Source organism: Felis catus, chromosome A1 (assembly GCF_018350175.1).
Source record: "Felis catus isolate Fca126 chromosome A1, F.catus_Fca126_mat1.0, whole genome shotgun sequence".
In the NCBI taxonomy this organism is placed as follows: domain Eukaryota; kingdom Metazoa; phylum Chordata; class Mammalia; order Carnivora; family Felidae; genus Felis; species Felis catus.
In genome coordinates, this window is record NC_058368.1 from 45930001 (window position 1) to 45946069 (window position 16069).

The 16069-nt window shown below is 36.1% G+C and overlaps 1 long non-coding RNA gene across 1 annotated transcript in view; it reads right to left on the minus strand.

The window, feature by feature from the left end:
* LOC123384442 overlaps window positions 1-13692 on the minus strand; it is an 82046-nt gene extending 68354 nt beyond the window's left edge. Inside the window, exon 1 of the long non-coding RNA XR_006595537.1 lies at window positions 13563-13692. This is a non-coding gene — a long non-coding RNA (uncharacterized LOC123384442). The remainder of the gene's footprint in view (window positions 1-13562) is intronic.
* Between the last annotated feature and the right edge of the window lie 2377 nt (window positions 13693-16069).

Here is a 16069-nt window from a genome sequence, read left to right on the forward strand (position 1 = left end):
GCACCCTGTGGCCCCTTGGCCCAGCCAAGTTTACTCATAAAATTAACTATCACAAATATTATCTTACTTGGCAAAGAAAGTACATCCCTCTATCGCTTGAATATCAGGAGATCAGAAATAAGGCTTCTCTAGTGTGCTCACCATGTGGAAGGTCAGAGCTGAGAAGAAAACCAAATTTATAGGCAAGTGCCAATATCAGGTCACAGGAGTGCAGTCTGTGGTGTGGAAAATAGAGAATACTTTTATATGTTGCTTGAAAAATGGAATACTTGTAGAAAAGTTTGTCAAAATTCTAAACTGTCTCCAAATGCAAGGTGGGTTTTTGTGGAGGAAGATAGGTGGTTAGAGGCACACATCACGGATGTCACAGCAGGGCTACTCTGAAGAGAAGAAATTCAAAAAGAATTCAGTCACTGGGGAACAAGAGAGGAGGACAGCTCTGAGAAAGACAAAGGCAAATCCAATAGCAAGTTGTTATCACTGATGTCAAAATTACTAAGCCAAATCTCCTTATCCTACTTTTCTAGGAGAGAATTAGTTAAAGGGGTAAGACAGGAATCCACTAACATGTGATGATTATGTGACTAATTTTGAAAAGTCAAAGGATGCTGAACTGAGAGCCTCTCAGGTCATAAGTGAGTATTCTCATCATACATTAATGCACAACAGTTTCTGTATTACAGCTTTGAAGTACGAAGAAAATAACCGGGTCATAAATCAATGAGATGGTGATCCATTTCATTCTTCGTCTTTGAGCTATGATTAAATTCAGTGATGAAACTTTGTATTTGGGTCTGAGATAGTTTGCTTCCTTTTACCCCTCTTCGTATGATGGAGTTTTTCTTTTAGAAGTTTTGATTCCCCATAGTAACTCAGTTAGAGATCGCCACAAGTGCCATTTTCTTCTTTCTGTTTTTCTCATTCTCATAGACAACACTGACACTGTGCTATTTTCCCAAAGATGTTATTTTAATGGACATTACACTGGTGAATTTGGCAACAACAAGGCAAACAGCAGAGTTGGGAGACATGTGGCTGTGTGATGTGATTGCATCTTTTGGCTGAGATACAGACCTTAGATTTACTATTCCCAAATGTCTCATCTGACTCATTTTTATTATTTTTACAACACAGGAAGATGCTTTTGGTATCCATAGGCCAAACTTCAACTTGCCATAACCCCTATCCCAAACACCTCTGTGCTTGAGTTTATCCTGATCCTTGAAGCTACTGAAAACGCTTTAATAAAATCATAATAAAAAATGCCTTAAATACAAGTGGTACATTGCAAATGCTTCCTTTTCCTTGCTTCTGCTCCAATCTGTGCTTTAGGGATGCTTTCAGTGCCAAATCCGGTGCCTTTGGAGTGGGTCCCCAAAGATTTCTGAGCTTTCTATTCTAGCTCTTTGAATAAATGAGACAGTTAGAATTGGCAGGACTTAGTCTTCATCTTCGAAGCCTCAGGGAATGAGAGTACCAGTCTCTTCCTGGTGTTAGCTTTTGAAGTCCTTTCTTTGTTTTGTTTTGTTTAAATATTGAAGCCTTAGAATCAGAAGAAGTGAGTTTGATTCCTTATACTACAATTTACTTTCTACAATTTTGAAAAAATAACTTGGACTCTTTAAATATGTTTCCTCGTCCATAAGGAGAAAATATTTCTTGCCTGCTTGTTGTGATGGATAAATACCGTAATGTAGGTTGGAACATAGAACAAAGAACGCATTGTTAAGTACTAGCAACACCAATTCCATTATGATTTATGTAATTTTTATGTAACAGAAAAATAAACTTAGTGTTCCTGAACAAAGAGTAGTCATCAAATAATTCATTTTTGATTAATTGATTCAACAATCACCTAGTTTCCTTTTACAAGTTCGATGTCATATTCAACACCAAATCCAAAGGATGTAGTCATTAAAAAACTGGTTGATACAGGTTATTTCAAAAGATTTCATTGGCAACATTGTATATATGCAAAAAGAACGATTCATGGTCAATCAAGAGTTATTGTACCCTCTGACACAGAAAGCTTTTTCAATAAACCAGATTTGTGTCTATAGCATGTCCCTAGAAAGGAAGGAGAAAACAAAGATTTATTTGTATGTTACGTTTGTGCATATTGAGAAAATATCACAAATCAAAGGACACTTGATGAGCAATCTCTCATTTAGAAGAGAAACCAGAGGTATGTGATAAGATTTTTTTGTTATTTAATACTGACTTATTAATATATTTAACATCTATTTCATGCTAAGTCCAAAATGGAATTGAAGTGACTTGTCAGCCTTCAAAATCCTCTAATATTGTTGGAATATATGCATTACATTTTTATATATTATTTCATTTATTGTAACTTAGTCACTGTCCACTGACTCACTCCCTCAGACAGTACACAGTGGCTAAGGAAGAAGTTGGAAAGTAAAGTCAGGTCTCTTGAATCCAAAGTATACCTTCCTTCTATCACATACCTCCAGACATGGACACTTTAGAGAGAAGGATCACAATGTTGTCCTTTCAGTATTAACTTGTTGGTTTAGTCAGCACTAATTTGGGGATGAAAACGAAGAAGTTCAACCTCTGATAAGGATTTTAAAGGAAAATCTTTGTTACCTAGCACCTAAGTAATTAGTGAAAATACAAGTATTTAACACTCTGCAGGTAAAAAATTAAAAGCACGAGTCACAGAAAATCATTCTGAAAACACCAAAAGCTAAGTCTACTATAATTCTCTAACGCAATATGGTGGACTTCAGGAAATAGTGCATCTTACTCAATTTCATCCCTCTGAGATACTAACATAGTTCCTCACACATAGCAGAAGGCAGATTAATGTATTTATGACATTAAATTAAATTCAAGCAAAACCAAACCTCAGGTACCCAGCCCTATACTAAACTGGTATAGGTGAATGGAGAACAAATGTTACTTGTCTGAAACATTCAGAAAAAGAAAAAAATGCTTCAAAAAATATCCTAAGTTGTTGTATTTCCATACACCAATAATGAATTACCAGAGAGACAAATTAAGAAAACAACCCCACTTAAAATTGCACTGAAAAAAATAAAACACCTAGGATAAATGTAACCAAGGAGGTGAATGATCTGTACTCTGAGAACTATGACACAGATAAAAGAAATTAAAAATGATACAAATAAGTAGAAATATGTGCTGTGCTCTGCATTGAAAGAATTAAAATTGTTAAAATGTCCGTACTGCCCAAAGCAATCTAAAGATTCAGTGCAATCCCTATCAAAATACCAATGGCATTTTTCACAGAACTAGAACAAATAACCCTAAACTCTGTATGGAATCACAAAAGACCCTGAACAGCCGAAGCCATCTTGAGAAAGAAGAATAATGCTGGATGTACCACTCCCTGATTTCAAAATATAGTACCAAGCTATAGTAATCCAAACAGTAGAGCACCAGCACAAAAACTGACATGTATATCAATGAAACAGAGTAGAGAATCTGAAAATAAACCTATGCTTATATAGTCAATTAATCTTCGACAAGAAGGCAAGGATATACAAACAGAAAAAGACAGGGTTTTCAAGAAACACTGTTGGAAAAACTGGACAGCTGCACGCAAAATAGTGAAACTGGACCACTTTCTGACAGCACACGCAAAAATAAACTCAGAGTGTACTAAGGACTTAAAAGTAAGACTGGAAAACATAGAACTTCCAGAAAAAAGCATAGGCGGTAAGCTTTTGGACATAAATCTGAACAATTTTTTTTGATCTGTCTCTTTAGGTAAGGGTAACAAAAGCAAAAATAAAGAAATGAAATTATATCAAACTGAAAAGCTTTTACACAGCAAAGGAAATCATCAACAAAACAAAAAGGCAACCTACTGAATGAGAGAAGGGATTTATAAATGATACAACTGATAAGGGGTAAATATTCAAAACACAAACAGAACTGACAAAACACCATATAAAAAACCTGAACCATTCAATTAAAACAATAGGCAGAGGATGTGAACAGACGGTTCTTCAAAGAAGACTTACAGATGGCTAACAGATAGATGCAAAGACGCTCAACATCGCTTATCAGGGAAATTCAAATCAAAACCACAATGAGATACCTCACACCAGTCAGAATGGCTAAAGTCAACAGCACAAGAAATAACAAGTGTTGGTAAGAATGTGGAGAAAAGGGAACCCGCATGATCTGTTGGTAGGAATGCAAAGTGGTGCAGCCACTGTGGAAAACCGTAGGGAGTTTCCTAAAAAAATTTTAAAAATAGAAATAGCATATGATCCAGCAATTCCAATTTACCAGGTAAATTCTGGGTATTTACCTGAAGAAAACGAAAACACTAATTCAAAAATATATGCTCAGCTCTGGGGCGTCCTGGATGGCTCAGTCAGTTAAGTACCAGACTCTTTCGAGCCCCACATCAGGCTCTATGCTGATAGTGTGGAGCCTGCTTGGGATCCTCTTACTTCTCGTCTCTCTCTCTCTTCCTCCCTTACTTGTGCTCTGTCTCTCTCAAAATAATAAGTAAACTTAAACAAACTTAAAAATAAAATAAAATAAAATAAAATAAAATAAAATAAAATAAAATAAAATAAAATAAAATATATACTCACCCCTATATTCAATGCAGCATTATTTGCAATAACCAAGACATGGAAATAGGCCAAGTGTCCACAGATTGATGAATGGATAAAGAAGAGATGAATGGAATATTATACAGCCATAAGAAGAATGAAATCTTGCCATGTGTAATGACATGGATAGAGCTAAAGAGTATTATGCTAAGTGACATAATTTGTCAGAGAAAGACAATACCATATGATTTTACGTACACATGGAAATTAAGAAACAAAACAAATGAGCAAAGGGGAGAAAAAAAGAGAGGGGGGTAAACCAAGACAAAGACTCTTAACTATAGAGAACAAATGATGGTGGGGCGCCTGGGTGGCTCAGTCGGTTAAGCATCCGACTTCGGCTCAGGTCATGATCTCACAGTTTGTGAGTTTGAGCCCCGCGTCTGGCTCTGTGCTGACAGCTCGGAGCCTGGAGTCTGCTTCGGATTCTGTGTCCCCCTCTCTCTCTGCCGCTCCCCCCAGTCACACTCTGTCTCTTTCTCTCTCTCTCAAAAATAAATAAACATTAAAAATAAATTTAAAAAACTGATTGTTATCAGAGGAGAGGTGGGGGGGGAATGGGTAAAATAGTTGAGGGGGATTAAGAAGTGCTCTTGTGATGAGCACCAGGTGATGTATAGAAGTGTTGAATCACTATCTTGTACATCTGAAATTAATACTACACTGTACATTAACTGAAATTTAAGTAAAAGTAAAAGGTACAAACTTCCAGTTATAAAATAAATTAGGCATGGGGATGTAATGTACAGTATAGAAAATATAGTTAATAACATTGTAGCAATTTTGTATGTTGATAGATGGTATCTATCATGATGGTCATTTTGTAATGTCTATAAATATTGAATCACCACGTTATATACGTGAAACTAATATAATACCGTATGTCAAATACACTTCAATAAAATTATATATATAGATATATTTATACACACTATATATGCAAATATATGTCATGGCATATATAACTTTAAACTTAACAATTTATCAGAAAGTTAGATCAAAATAACAAAAATGACTTTTTTATTCTGAAAAACAAAAAAGGGGATTGAATTTCAAGAAAGATAATCATAGGGTCAGAAAAATGCAAATGTTTATTTATTTATTTACAAAACTAAGTTCTGTGAATCACAGTCATCTGAATTCATAGTTCTTAAAAATATTAAAACTTTTAGTGCTACTATAATGTGTCTTAGAAAGTGCTAATCATGCAATGTATTTTAGTGACATCTTTTTGGCTGCTTTCCCTTCACTATAGACACTGTGCTTGGTGTCGAGGAAAACATACTTTTAGAATTTGTATGAGCTTGAATAAGAAGACATTACAAAAATGTATAGGATGCATCATGTTACACATAAAATCATAATTAATTTCAAAGTGTTACACACAAAGAAGAGTTGATTATCTCTGTTAGATGTGGAATTAGGGAAGCCATCAAGAGGTGACATTTGAGTTGGATTCTGCAGGATGAATGTGATAGTGCCTAGTAGTAATGGAGGAGGATTGAGCTCCAAAAAGAGGGAACATTATATGATAAGGTAAACAGATGGAAAATGCAGATACATTTAAGCAGCAATGTACTCCTGGTCATAAAGTGGGCAACTTCAAAACAAAGAAATCTTTGCATGGCATGTGAAGGAGCTTGGATTTTATTCTCAATGTAATAAGGGATTCATAGGAAGGATGTCATCAGGGAAAATGATATTATTAGAGTTGCATTTCAAGAAGAAAACTGGCAGAGACAGGCTGCTTGTTTGCCAAATATGGTGAAACTTTTAGTTTCTGGTCCCTATGAATGAATAGAGTTTTTCGCACTGTGTACACGAGGCTAATTGTGAACAAGAAGTAAACTTTTATTGTATTAAGCCACTGAAATTTGGGAATTTATTTGTTATAATAGCTAGCACTATTTCCCTAAGTAATAAACATCGGTGCCTTGAAGTTGGGTGATCCTGCAACAAAAATCTGAACATACAACATTGCTTTATTGGTCAGTAGTTACTAGAAGAAAAAGAACAGTTTATGTGAGAATTGTTCAGTTTAGAAACAAAATAGCAGAACAATGATGGAATACAGATTTTTGCAGCTTTGTAGGGTTAGGAAAAAAAGAGTACTTCTAGATCCCAAACAGTAAAAGAGAAAGCTTAGTCCATTTTGACTATTATAACATAATACCATTGACTGGGTGGCTTAGAAACAACAGAAATTTATCTTTCACAGTTCTAGAGACTGGGAAGTCCAAGACGAAGGTGGCAGCAAATCCAGTGTCTGATTTGAGTCCACTCCCTGGTTCATAGATGATTGCCTTCTCACTGTATCTTCACAAGATGGAAGGGATAAGGGATCTTTCTGGGGCCTCTTTTATAAAGACTAATCCTATTCATGAGGGCCCCAACCTAATGACTTAATCACATCCTAAAACCATAACACTGGGATTAGGATTTCATCTTATGAATAAGGGAAGGGAGGGGAACACAAATATTCAGTCCATAGCATTCTACTGCTAGCTCCCCAAAGAAATCCCTGTTCTTCTCACATGCAAAATATGTTTGTTACATCTTAACAGTCCCATACTTAAAAGTCTGAGTTCATTTCAGTATCAACTCTAAACTCTAAAATCAAAGTCTCATCTAAATATATTTTCAATCAGATATGGGTGAGACTCAAAGTACAATTCATCCTGAAGCCAGTTGCTCTCCAGCTATAAACTTGGGAAACCAAACAAGTTATGTGCTTTGAAACTACAGCAGTTAGGCACAGAATAGACATGCTTATTCCAAAAGAAGAAAGAGTTAACAGGTCCCAAGCAAGTCCAAGCTACAAGGCAGACTCCATCAGATATGAGGGTTTGAGAATAATTCCCCTTGGCTTGATACTCTCTGCCCAGAACCACTGGAATGAAGGTCCAATCATACACACGGTGAAGTGAGTGGTCTCCCCTTCTGGACCCACTGGGATAGGTGTCATGCCTTGTAGTTTGGCCCTACCCCTACTGCTCTGGGCAGAGGTTATCTCTGGCCCTTCTTTTTGAAACTGAAGGTGTACCCCTGATGATCTCTGAGCCACTTTTTGGGTCATTCTTCCCCAGTTGAGGAATGAAACCTGGCACTCTGCTGACATGTTCATTAGGCCCATGGTTCACATCTATACTTACCTCCTTATCAAATGATAAACCCTTAGTTTTCTCTTCTGAACATGCTTTCTCCTTTTTTTTCAGTGTGGATTTGTTTATTTATTATTATGTCACTTTTAAGTCATTCTTTAACTCACTTCTCCCTTCTCATATTTTACTATAAGCAGTCAGAACAAACCACATTGTACTTTCACCGTGTTGCTTAGAAATCTCTTTAGTTAGCTGAAGAAACGGTAAGCTCTTCAGTTAACTATCCAATTTCGTCCCTTGAAAATTCCACCTTTCACGAAACACCAGAACGCAAGCATAACCCAGCTAAGTTCTTTGCCGCTCTATCACAAGGATGGTCTTTCCACCAGTTTTCTATAACATATTTCTCATTTCCATCTGAGACCTCATCAGAATGTCCTTGACCATCTACATTTCTATCCACATTCTTTTCAGAAGTCTTTAGGTATTTTTTTAAGGAGACTCAGGCTTTCTCTACAGCTCTCCTTTTTCTTTCTGAGCCCTCATGCAAATCACCCAGAATCAATGCAGGCTTCTTCTAGCAGGCAGCTCAAAACTCTTCCATCCTCTACCCCATCACCCAGTTCCATAACTGCTTCCACATCTTTAGGTTATTTGTTAGAGCAACACTCCTATTTCTTGGTATCGACTTCTGTTCTAGTCAACTCAGATCACTATAATAGACTGGGTGGCTTAAAAACAATAGCAACTTATTTCTGTTCTGGAGGCAGGAAGTCTAAGACCAAGGTGGCAGCAGATTTGGTGTCTGGTGAGAGTCCCCTTCCTGGTTCATTGATGCCTGTCTTCTCACTGTGTCTTCCCATGGTCAAAGGAACAAGGGAGTTGCATGGGGTGTCTTTTAAGAGGACAATGATCCCATTCATGAGGACTCTATCCTCATGACCTAATCAACACCAAAAAAGGTCTTATGTCCTAAAAGTATCACCTTGGGGGTTAACACTTCAAAACATGAATTTTTGGAGGACACAAACATTCAGTCTGTATACAGTAAGGCATTAAAGATTTTTAAGAAAAAAAAATGATGCAAGTCAAGTTCAGATTAAGGATTTAGTCTTCCCAATCAAGCCTACTATCTCAGTCAACTTCAAGGTCACCAGTGTTAAGTTGAGACAGAGGTAGGGGACTGAGGAAGAAAAGAAATAGATTGAGAATTAAATCTAGGAAATAACTTTGGATGTGTTTTCTGGCACCTGAAACTATCTGGAAGCAGTTAGTATTTGAGAAAAAATTATCAACAAAGTTTAAGCTCACACTTGCTTACAATTATAAGCTAAACTTGCACTGACAAGAAGTTGTCTACAGAAATGGCTGAAACACTATAAAGTTTTCAAAAAAGAATGCCTTTCAATACACATCTCAGTCAAATAATGGACGTGGAAGAACATACTGGAGTGAGATCAAACAATGGATAAAAGAGCTCCTGTCACAAACTATAATGAGAGTGTATTCAAAGGTCTCCCCTTATTCAGGGTAGGAGATTTAACACTATCCACCAAAAAAGTTTCCAAATTACTATGCACCATGACTTGATGTTCACCCATTTTATTCCTTCCAAATGAGATATTTATTATGTTGAAGAGATGTGTGTGTGTGTGTGTGTGTGTGTGTGTGTGTGTGTTGAGGGACAGGAAGAACAGAGATAACATTTTTATTTCCTAGAATGAGTGGCTACCAAGTCTCAAAAACAGGATTAAAAACTGTCCCATATTGTAGACTCTGTGGTAAATGCAATGATTGAAAGGGACTTATGAACCATCTCACTTAGAGAAGTTGAAGTGTGTTCAAACTATGGAGACAGGATAAGATAGATATTTATTTGCCTGAAGAGGGGACTACTGAAGAAACTGGCAAGGTTTTCACTATTGCATTTCCATCCTGGGTTCACAGATAGACTATATTTCTTTGCCCTCCTCACAGTTATCAGGGAACAGGTCTCATACCAGTGGATAATATGCAAAAGTAAAGTATACTACTTCTAGACTTGGATCGTAAAAACATTTATAATCTTCCATTCTTCTTCCCTTTCTGCTGGCTGGATGTAGACGATCCAGGAGAGGATCTTGAGATCCAAAGAGACCATAGAGTCACAGGTTGAGAATGGCAAACTCCATCAGCCTGGGTCTTTGAATGACTACATGGAGCAGTGACATCATCATGGCCACCACCACCCAGTGGACTTCACATGAGTGAGAACTGAACTTCTACTGCATAAAGCCACCAATATTTTTGTCATTATAGCAACTAGCACTGCACTGTAGATAGTGTGAAGAACTACAAAGCTGAAATCAGAAAACATTATCTGTCTACTAAAATAATCCAGGTAAGGAAGAATGAGGGCTTGATATTAAATAGTAGTAGTGGATGAAACTGTAGAGAACTTTGATGTATTTGAATAAAATATGTTTAGAAAGCAATGATTAATTATGATATGAGAGGATGAGAAGAGATAAGATATAAAAACTATAATCCTGAGTTGTATTAAGGTCACAAACTAATATAAAGAAAGAAGAGGCACCAAGAGGAAAATAAGTTTTGTTTTAGGTTTTAAGTGTCAAGGGACGTTCACTAGGCAGGTGTATTAAGTGAATTTTGAGCACAGAAAAAAAATGAGAAAAAAAATAGACTCAGTAGTTGCAAGCATGGCATATAGGTGGTAGTAAAGTAATGAAAGCCCTCAATTCATCTCATAACAGTAACATGATATAAATACAATAATGTAAACAGAAAATTAAGTATACAATTACATGTTACATATAATATGAATTTAACAAGATATAGAAACAATACAATAAAATAGAAATAACTCAAGAAACATGAAAGTGGGGTCCATATCAAAGGGGAAGGGGAAATCAACAGACACAGATCTGAAGAAAACCCAGATATGAAATTATCAGACAATGACTTTGAAATAGTTATGATAAATAGGTTTAAGATTTTTTTTTCATGTAGATATGATGATGAGCAGAGGGAAATCTCAGAAAAGGAATGGAAATTGCTTCTTTTTTTTTTTAAAGGACAGAACAGAAATCATAGAAAACTAAAATAAGCATCCAAGAGACAAGTTTAACTATATACTAGAGTCAGAAGAAAGGGTCAATGGCCATGAAGAGATACTATTCAATCTGAACAGAAAAAAACAAAAAACAAAAAACCAAGAAAACGAGAAAAGCCTCAGTAATTTGTAGAAAATAGCATTTGATATCTTATCAGAAACAAGAGAATTAAGAATACAATGGAACAAAATCTTTAAAGTGTTGAAAGGAAAATAAAAAGAGTGCTTACAACTCCATATCTAGCAAATAGTATGTTTCAAGTGTGAGTGTGAAATACAGTTGAATAAACAAAAATTGAGCACCAACAAGCCCACTCTAAAAGAAATGCTGAAGAAACTTAACCTTTTTTTTTTTTTTTTAGTTTATTTATTTGTTTGAAAGAGGCAGACACAGCATGAGTGAGGGAGGGGCAGAGAAAGAGAAAGAGAGAGAATCCCAAGCAGGCTCCAAGCTGCCAGCACAGAGCCCAAAGTGGGGCTCGAATTCACGAACATGAGATCATGACCTGAGCTGAAATCAAGAGTCAGATGCTTAACCGACTGAGCCACCCAGGTGCCCAAAGAAACTTGATCTTTAGATTAAGAAACAAAACTACACAAGTCTGTACTCAAGGTTTGTGAATTCCAGCCTCAAGTTGGGCTCTGTGCCAACAGCAGAGAGCCCGCTGGGGATTCTCTTTCTCCCCCTCTCTCTCCTCATCTCTTACTCACACACACATGCCCACACACTCTCTCCCTCTCCCTCTCCCTCCTCTCTCTCTCTCTCTCTCTCTCTCTCTCTCTCTCTCTCTCTCCTCAAAATAAATAAACATTTTTCAAAAAGAAAAAAATAAAAGGACCCTCTGGATGGATCAGTCAGTTAAGTGACCTGCTTGGGCTCAGGTCATGATCTTGCGGTTCATGAGTTCAAGCCCACCCAACACCACCCCACCCCATCCCACCCCGATCAGGCTCTGTACGATAGCTCAGACCCTGGAGTCTGCCTGGGATTCTGTGTACCCCTCTCTCTCTGCCCCTGACCGGCTCACACTCTTTCTCCCTCTCTCTCTCAAAAATAAATAAACATTATTTTTTTAAAACAAGACAGTAACTTTCAAAATAATTAAAAAAATATATTGTGGATTTTAAAATTCATGGAGAAATAAACTACTGTATTTGAGAAAATAGCACAAAGAACAGGAAGATAATAAATAGAATTATGTAGATGTAAAGTTCTTAACATTTTACACAAGTAGAACAATATTATCTCTAAGTAGACTATGATAAAGATACGTATTGTAATTCCTATAGCAAACACTGAGAAAATTATGGGAAAGCGTATAGATCAAAACTATAATTCCTCCAGTAGGTGAATTAAAATGGAATTCCAAAAATCCAAAAATAATTACTCCCATATTGGGTATGAATGGAGGGAAAGAAGAACACAAATCAGAGAAAAACACTGAAAATAAATGGCAAGATGGTAGGCTTAAAGCAGATTGGATCAATAACAACATTAAATGTGATGAACTAAACACCCCCATTATGATGCAGAGGTTGTTGTACCAGATAAATAGGCAGAAAGTAAGTATTTGCTTCTTATAAAAGACACACTTTAAATAGAGATACATCACTGTCAAACAGTAATGAATGAAAAAAGATAAACCATACAAACAATAAGCACACACATACACACAAAGATAAATGGACATAAAGTCAAAGACACAAAAAGGAATGTATTTCAGTTATATAAGGGATGCTATATCAGGAAGGCATACAAATCATAAAGTCAGATGCACAGATTCAATACATGAATAAACGTTGGGAGAACTAAAGGCAAAAATAGATTAGTGCACAGTCATCATTGGAGATTTTAATGTTCCACTCTTAGTAACTGATAAAACAACTAGTTGGGACTTACAGAACACAAATCCCAATCATTACAGAATAAAAGATTTCACATACCCACGGAACACCTACCATAATAAACCATAAGCTGGACGACAAAATGGGTCACAATATATATCAAAAATATCTGAAATCTTAGAAATTATTTTTCTGACTGTAATATAATTAAATTAAAAATTAATTACAGTAAGATATCTAGAAAATCATGAAAATATTAGAAATTAAGCAACACATTTCAAATTATCTCTGACTCAAAGGAGTGAATATAAATAAGGTTACAAAATATTTCTAACTAAATGATAGCAAAAGCACTACCTACAAAATTGTGGAATTTAGTCAAAGCAGTGCTGAAAAATATTATACAGTCTTTTTAAAAGAAACATATAAAATCAATAATGTATGTTTATGTGTTAAGAAGCAAGAGAATTACAGGTAAAATGAATCCAAATTACGTAGAAGATAAAAAATAATACAGATAAGGACAGGAATCAATGAAACGGGTTATTTCTTCCACTTAGGACATAGAAAGTCACAAGAGAATTTATCTCTCCCAACCTAACAAAGAGAATAAACCAGATACCCCCAACAAAACGTCAGTTTTTGTTGTTATTGTTTTTTTACTTAAGTTCAGAGATAGCAAATAAAACCTAATGAAATAAAAGAAAAAACACATGACAAGTACCCTCCAGAAGAGAAAGAAATAATTATTGCTTTGATTATTGCATATTGAGAGGGAGACCAAGAAGCTGCCATACACATGGGTAAGAAGAAAAAACTGAACATTAAATAAAATTTTAAATGCTCAATATGATGTGATCTGACGCAAAGAGACTCTGCTCTCACCTGCTGATTCCTCCAGAGGGCTTCAGTGAGTACTTATAAAAAACTTGGAAAAGAAAATGTTAAATTAATTAAATAAGGAGGCCAACAGACTGAGGTGGTTATAAAGCCCAGACTGCCTGCCTGAGCAAACCAAAACCTAAGCATACAAAAGCCTCCCGCGTTACAAAATCAAACCGGAAACCTGAGGACAGCCAATCAGCAACAACTAAGCTTAAAGTTGTAGCCAATCAAATAAGTTCCTTTGCTTCCCCCTTCTGATCTCTGGAAGTCTTTTCCCCGCCACCTGTAGAGGGAGAGCTGTTAGCCGCTTCCAGTTTGGCGATGTAGTATTCCAATCGATGTTTGCTCAGATAAACTCTTGAAATTTTTAATATGCTTCGGTTGACCTTTTAACTATCGGGAGAGCCGACAGAGGTTGACACCAGGGTACAGGCAGAAATGGAAGACCTGGGAGAAACGGAAACTTTCCAGGCACTCTGGATGTTACCTAAGTAATCCACACTCCCCATCTCTCTCTGGCAGAGAGCCCAGCCCCAGCCCGGAGCCTTGGAGAAAAAGTCACCTGAGGCATGAGTATTAGGGCCTTCCTGAAATCCGAGTTTGAAGAGGGAAAATTGAAAGGTAACCAAAGGACACAAAGGGTCCAGGGGGAAAGGCAGCAGCCAGTAAAACTGCAAGAGGGGACAGAGAGCTGAGAGGCAACCACTGATGGGCAGACCACCTGGTGTGCCAAAGGTTGAGGGCCAACAAGAGAATTGACAGAAACCTTCTAGGCACTCAGATCCCTGCTAAGGGAAGATTATACTATCTTCGAATAATTTAAGCATGCAGCGAAGTGAATCCAACAAGCAACCACAAAGCCCCAAACCACTACTTACTACATTGCCTCAACTCACAAGCAAACAGCCTGATGCAAGCAGCCTACCCTTTTCTGAGCATAAATATTATGTACTTCCATTTCATATCTGGCATTTAAATAAAAATAACACATGGAAATGTACAAAATCTGGACCATCATCAAGAGAAGATACTGTCAAAAGCTTTTAATGCATTATTGGATGATCATGTTTTTTGTCCTTATTCTATTAAAATTGTGTATTGCACTAATTGATTTTCAAATGCTAAACCAATTTTGCATTCCTGAGATAAATCCCACTTGATCACAGTGTATAGTCCTTTTTATGTTTCTGTATTGGGTTTGCTAACATTCCGGAGGATTTTTTGTCTCTATTCATGAGTGCTAATGGTCTGTAGATGTGTGTGATGGCTTTCTTTAGCCTTATATTTAGGTATTAATATTGACCTCATAATTAATTAGAAAGACCTCTCTCGTCTGAGTGTTTGAATGATTAGTATTATTTCCTTTGAAATGTTTGATAGAGTTTCTAGGAAAGCCTGGGCTTTTGTGTTTCTAAAGATTTTTAATCACTAACTTAATATATTTACTTGTTATACATTTATTCAGATTTTTTATTCCTCTTGACTCAATTTTGGTAATTTGGCTCTTTCTGGTAATTTGCCCATTCCATCTAAGCTATTTAATTTGTTGGTAAAAAGTTGTTTGTATTACTTTTTTATAATTATTTTCATTTCTGTAAGGTTAATAGTGATGACCCTTCTTTAATTCTTGTTTTTCATAACTTGTGTCTTCAAGTTTAGGTATTTCTGGTGAATTTTTCATTGCAATTTTTTTTTTCATTTTTCAACACCAGAATTTCCATCGGCTACTTTTCTATAATTTGTACCTCTTTACTGGTATCCACTCTTTAAGGAGTCATTCTCATACTTTCCTATAATTTTTTAAATATGGTTTCCTTTAGTTCCTTCAACATATTTGTAATGGTTTCTTTGAAGTCTTTGTGAAGTTCAACATCTGGACTTGCACAGACAGTTTATATTGATTTATTTTCGTGTGTGTGTCACATATTCCTATTTCTTTGTATGTCTCATAATACTTCATTGAAAACTGAACATTTTAGATAATATATTGTAGCAACTCTGGATTCTGGTGCCTGTGCCTATTGAATCTGCAGGTAGTTGTTTTTTTTTTTTTTTATTATATTTCTACCCACTTACTTGGACTAATTATTTAGAGTTTGCCTATTGTGCATTGCGAAGCCAGTGATCTCTCTTTTCATTTTATCTATTCATTTGCTTATTTTTATTCAATTTAGATCCTACTGATCACAGGTTGATTATATAACTTAATAGTCAGCCAGTGATTGACCAGAGATAGTGTTTAAACACCTGGATTCAGTAAGGTTTCTACTCCGCAATGCATTTGTGTAAAGAATGAGCTATACATTCATAATTCAGGCAGTTTACAATTCTCCAAGTTTTTACTTTTTCCTGAATCTTGTCATGTCTTCTATGAACCTGCACATGGCCTTACATTCATGCAGGGACATGGAGATGACTGGGGCCTCTCCAGTGTCTCCAAACTTTATGTGCATCCTTATGCATATATATGCATACTTATATGCATATATATAATTGAGACCACCTAG